A 6,000-nucleotide genomic window follows, 5' to 3' on the forward strand; every position below is an offset into this window, starting at 1 on the left:
CCAAGATTGGGGCAGGCACTGGTTTGACGCTGGTTCACGATGCTCTGCCCCCTCCAAATCGGCATCATTGGGACGCGCGCCGCATGCAGTCGCAACCCTGTCGGAGGGCCATCAGCCGGCCCACCCGCGATGCTCCACCTCCGATGGGCCGACTTCCCAACGGCGTGGGCCATGTGAGGTCCCAGCGGTCGGGAGCCTGGCATGCCGGCTGCGGACAGTGTCTAGTGCCGCCACACTCGGCCGAGATCCATGCCGCTGGCCAGGGGGCTTCTGCTAGGGTTGGGAGAGTGGTGGGGGGTGGCCAGGAGGTGGTCTGTAGGGTCGGGGTGGGCGGGTACATGGTCCACCACGGCCAGTACCATGTTTTCCTGCACGACCGTTGCATACGTGGCGGGTGTAGGCGTGCGCTGCTGCAGCTTATCAGCCCTGCGCGTGTGTGGCCTGGGACCCGGAGATTCTCTGACCATTTTCCACGCGTTCCGCGTGTGTTTCATGCGGCGCCGGTGCTAGCCCCTCACTGGTACCAGAATCGCTGAGGGTTTTGCAGCAATTTTCCTGTCGTGAAAAACCACAGTTCCCCCATTGGCACCGGAACTTAGCCTCAGAAACAGAGAATCCAGCCCATAGACAGCCAGGTAGAAATACAGTCGAGGCGCTAAACAATAAGATTGGCAAACTACGACAAAGGAGTACGTTTTCAATTTACTCAACTAAAAGTGGTGTTGCCAAATTACTGCACATTGCAGAAATCTCTCGACATTAATTTCCAGAAAAAGCAGTAACAAAATGCATAGAGGCAGATCAGGAGGGCGACTTAGCAAGAAAAGGAAAATAAGACTTTCTAGTTGAGCACATATGTTTTAATTTTCTGTTATAATTTTGTCATACCAGGAGTAGAGCAGGTATCGCAGTATTCCTGTCAGAGGCAGTTAGCCCTCTTCCGCTCTCTTCCCTCCACCACTTACCTGAAGGCTACTCCAGAGAGTTAAGGCACCCAAAGTAAGATAAGTCCTGTGCGGGCAGGATAGACATCAGCAGCTTGCCCAGATTACTTAAAATGAGGTCTGAGGCTAATTTTTGGGCAGCCTTTGGCCTTTCAGTTCAATTGCATATCGGGACTATATCACCTTTATCCTTATCTGAAATCGGGCACTGACAAATTTCTACCTGTTACCTTTTGGTCTTTTTCCATTCTAGTCGCTTTTATTTTTACTACCCACTGAGTATTGATGTTTCAGTGTGACGTTCTGCTGTTTAAATGAACATTACTTTTGAATTCCTCTTGGTCTTTGGGAGGTGGAGGAAAAGAGGATTTCCATAGGATTTATCATTGAAATATGTGCTTGATGCATTATCACCCAGGTGATATTGCAGGAGATTGGCAAGGCTGAAAATGAGGTGGTAATTGAGCCCTCAAGGCAACATCTGGTTGTCTCAGCAGAAAGTTGTCTTGAGAGGTTGGAAGCAGAATGAACACAAGAACAGTGAAAGCCAAGTTCACACATTGTATGTTAGCCAGGGAATCAGTAAATGACTTGTGACATTTGTTTAATAGTGATTCATTTTAGTAGTTTAGATGTGGTTTTTAATTTTGGGAGATTAAAGTGAGAGCGACTGCCCTTGACATCAATCCAACATTTGACCGAATATGGCATCAAGAAGCCCGCAGAATAACTGCAGCCAATGGGAATCAGGGGGAAAACTCTCCACTGGTTGGAGTCATACCGAGCACACAGAAAGATGCTTGCGGTTGTTGAAGGTAAATCATCTCAGCTCCAGGACAACACTGCAGGAGGTGCACAGGGTAGTGTCCTAAGCCAGTTGCTTTATCAATGACCTTCCTTCCATCATAAGGTCTGAAGTGGGGATGTTCTTTGGTGACTGCTCAATGTTCAGCATCATTCGTGACTCCTCAGATACTGAAGCAGCCCATGTCCAAATGCAACAAGATCTGAACAATATCTAGGCTTGGGCTGACAATGACAAGTAACATTTTCACAACACAGTGCCAGGCAATGACCATCTCCAACAAGAAATAATCTAATCATTGCCCCTTGATGTTCAATGTAATTACTATCACTGAATCTCCCACCATCAACATCCTGGTGATCATCATTGACCAGAAACTGACTAGTCATATAAATACTGTGACTACAAGAGCAGGTTCGAGGCGTGGAATCCTGCAGCACGTAAGTCACCTCCTGACTCCCCAAATCCCGTCCAATATCTACAAGGCACAAGTCAGGAGTGTGATGAATACTCTTTCCCTGCTTGGATGAGTGCAGCTCCAACAACACTCAAGAAGCTTGACACCATCCAGAACAAAGCAACCTGCTTGATTGACAACCCATCTACACACATTCACTCCCTCCACCACCGACGCACAATGTGTACCATCGACAAGAAGTATTGCAGGAACTCACAAAGCTTCATTAGACAGCACTTTCCAAACCCGCAGCCACTACAATCTTGAGGGACATGGGCAGCAGAGACATGGGAATACCACCACCTGGAGGTTTTCATCCTGACTTAGAAATAAATCGCCATTGGTTCACTGTCATTGGGTCGAAATCCTGGAACACCTTCCCCAACAGCACTGTGGGTGCACCTACACCACATGGACGCCAGCGTTCAAGAAGGCAGCTCACCACCGCCTTCCAAACGGCATTTAGGGATGGGCAACAAATGCAGAACAAGACAGTGAAGCCCACATCCCTTGAATGATTTTTGTTTAAACCGTAAATTCTATGAAAAGTAAAAAAAACCAAAGAGGAAAGCAAAGGAGAATGATGAATTTAAATTATTAAGGAACATAAAACAACATAGCAAAATATTTAATAGGCACATCAATGAAAAAAGAAGGCTGTAATGGGAATAGGACCATTAAAGGATAGACTGGATAACACCATAGGGAATGATAGAAAGGTGGTTGAAACATTACGGGCGTCATTCTCCCGAATCCCCGCGATGGCCCGACGCCGGAGTAAAAAGCGGCACGAACCACTCCGGCGTCTGGCTGACCATAAGTTGCAGAATCCTCTGCATATCCAGGGGCTAGGCCGGTGCCGGAGGGGTTGGCGCCACGCCAACCGATGCCGAAGGGCTGGCGCGAGTTAGCGCATGCGCAGAGCCACCGCCGTGGTTCCGCGCATGCACAGACCGGCCGCGGGGGGGGGTCGGAGAATCCCGCCTTACAAATTTACTTTGCTTCGCTGTTTACCAGGGAGATGTAACAAATAGATGTGGCATTAAATTATGAGATGACCAATGAGATAAATTTATTTAAAATAAAGAGAAGATGCATTGAATGAACTAATCAACCTCAAAGAGGATAAAGATCCTGGTCTGGATGGATTACATTCATGTATTTTAAAGGAATCTAAGGAAGAGATTGCAGATACATTGCTGCAAATCTCGTGTCAGAGGACTGGTGGGATAGCAAATGTAATTTGTATATTTAAGGAAGGGGACAGAACACATTTAGGAATTTTCAACCTTAACATTGGTGATAAGAAAAATACTGGAATCAAACTCATGAAGAGGATAGAAGAACATCTGGAAATGAGAAATATGACAAATAGTCAACATGGATTTCAGTAGACAAAATCATGCTTAAATTATTTGAAGAGGTAGCGGAGGGAGAGTAGACAAGGGTAAAGTAATAGATGTAATTTATCTGGATTTACAAAAGGCCTTTGGTAAAGTTCCCCGTAACAGCTTTCTGAATAAGGATAGCAAATATCGAGTCAGGGGACAAATGGCAGAATGGATTGCTGGCTTCAAGGCAGAAAGCAGTGGGTGGGAATAAAGGATAATTATTCAGAGTGGCAGAAGGTGAGAAGTAGTGTTCTACAAGCATCAGTTCTCAGACTACAGCTGTTCACAATTTATCTTCATGGCTTGGACTTTGGAATCTAAAACACAATTTCTAAATTTGCGAATTACACTAAATTGGGGGTGGGGGTGGTGGGTGGGGGAATAACCGATCCTGAGGAAAGCTGCAACAAATTTTAGGAGGGCCTCAATTAACTTGCAGAATGGGCAATTAGTTGGAAAATGAAGTTCAACATGGATAAATGTGAGGTTGATAATTTTGGTAGGAAGAATAGGAAAGGCACTTAATACTTGGAAAGTGAGAGGTGGGTAGAGAAACAACTGGATCTTGGAGTACAAATACATCAATCGCTAAAAGTTCCATCATTAAAAAAAGCAAACCAAGCACAAGGCATTATTTCTCAAGAGATTGAATTGAAAAGTAGGAAAGTTATGCTCCACCGGTATTGGATCTTGATGAGACCTCATTTAGAATTCTGCATGCTGTTCTGGTCACCATGTTATAAAAAAGATATTGAGGCGCTGGAGAGTGAGCAGAGAAGATTTACAAGGATGACACAGAAATGTGTGGGTACACATTTATCAGGAAAGGATTGACTGACTGAGTCTCTTTTCTCTTGAATAAAGAAAGCTGAGGGCCAACCTAATAGAAGTTTTTAAAACACTGAAAGATTTTGATAAAGTGGATGCAGAGAGAATGTTTCCACTTTTTATAATCTTTATTATTGTCACAAGTCGGCTTACATTAACACTGCAATGAAGTTAAGAGCTTAACTAGAGGCCACCAATATAAGATAGTTACCAAGCAATATACAACAGGGAATTCAGAATAACCTTCTTTACCCAAAGAGTGGTGAGAATGTGGAACTCACCGCCAGGAAGTGATATAAACAAATGGCATATTTGTATTTCAGGGGAAAGGGGAGAAGGGGATGATTGGTTACGATAGTAGATTTAGATAAAGAAAGATGAGAGGAGGTTTGAGTAGAGTATAAATGCCAGAATGGACTGACAGGGCCGAATGACCGGCTTCTGTGCTGCTTAATCTATGTAATTCTATGTACTCTTATCACTTCATTTGGGCCTTATATTTCCCAACACTCCACTCACTGCAAACCCTGCCCAAAACTCAGAAATATGTGATCTTAATGTTGATGGTGTCATGATATGCAGACATGCAGATAATGATATACAGACAGATCGCGCTTCTCCTCAACAGCGGGTGATCAAGCCATCGAACTCTTCAACTCTTTCCACTTCACCGAAGGCCAGGACAAGACAAAGTTTCAGACCATCCTGGACAAGTTTGATGGTCACTGTGAAGTGGACACCAATGAAATCTTTGAGCGCTACATATTCAAACAGCGTCTACAAGGTAAAGAAAATCTTTCAACTCCTTCTTAATTAACCTAGCCTGCTAGTGCTGTCCTGCAACTTTGGTGATATTGCTGACTCTATGATCAGAGACCAAATCGTTTTTGGAGTTCACTCTGATCCTCTGAGAGAGCAGCTGCTGAAAATCAAGCATATGACCCTGTCAGTCGCAATTGAAACATGCACGGTTCATGAGCATGCCAAAAATCGCTATGCCTAGCACAAATCGGCTGAAAATGGGGAACTTGCCTCCCACGAGGCAGAGAGTGTGCAGGTCATCTCCCGGATGCAGCGCCTCAGCATTGATGAAAGCGGCCATTTCACATGCTTTTCCCGGGGACCCACGCATGCGTGATGCGAACGGGATAATGAAGCGGCCGACATCCGCACTGCACATGTGCGACGACGCGCGGATCGTCAGGGCGCTGACGTCATGGCGTGCTCGAACTGAGGCAACGCCCACTTAAAGAAACACTGCCCTGCAAGAGGCAGGCGATGTTTAAATTGCGGGAAGCCTGGACACTATGCAGCCTTGTGCAGGTCTGCACCACCAGTCAGGGTCCAGCGCTCCCAATTCTGATGACGGTGCTTTCAGAGTGTGCAACAACGATTACAGGATTCGGATCCTGGCAGCACAACGGATCCAGAGGAAGAATGCCTGGACTCCACCTACTGTGTGGGCATCATTATCAAATGTGAATATGCCACATCCAACTCATCACAAATTCAATCCATCCTCGCTGTGGATTCTGCGGACAAATGGCGTGGGGTGATGCAGGTCAACCACTGCTC

Source organism: Scyliorhinus torazame, chromosome 8 (assembly GCF_047496885.1).
Source record: "Scyliorhinus torazame isolate Kashiwa2021f chromosome 8, sScyTor2.1, whole genome shotgun sequence".
Lineage (NCBI taxonomy): Eukaryota > Metazoa > Chordata > Chondrichthyes > Carcharhiniformes > Scyliorhinidae > Scyliorhinus > Scyliorhinus torazame.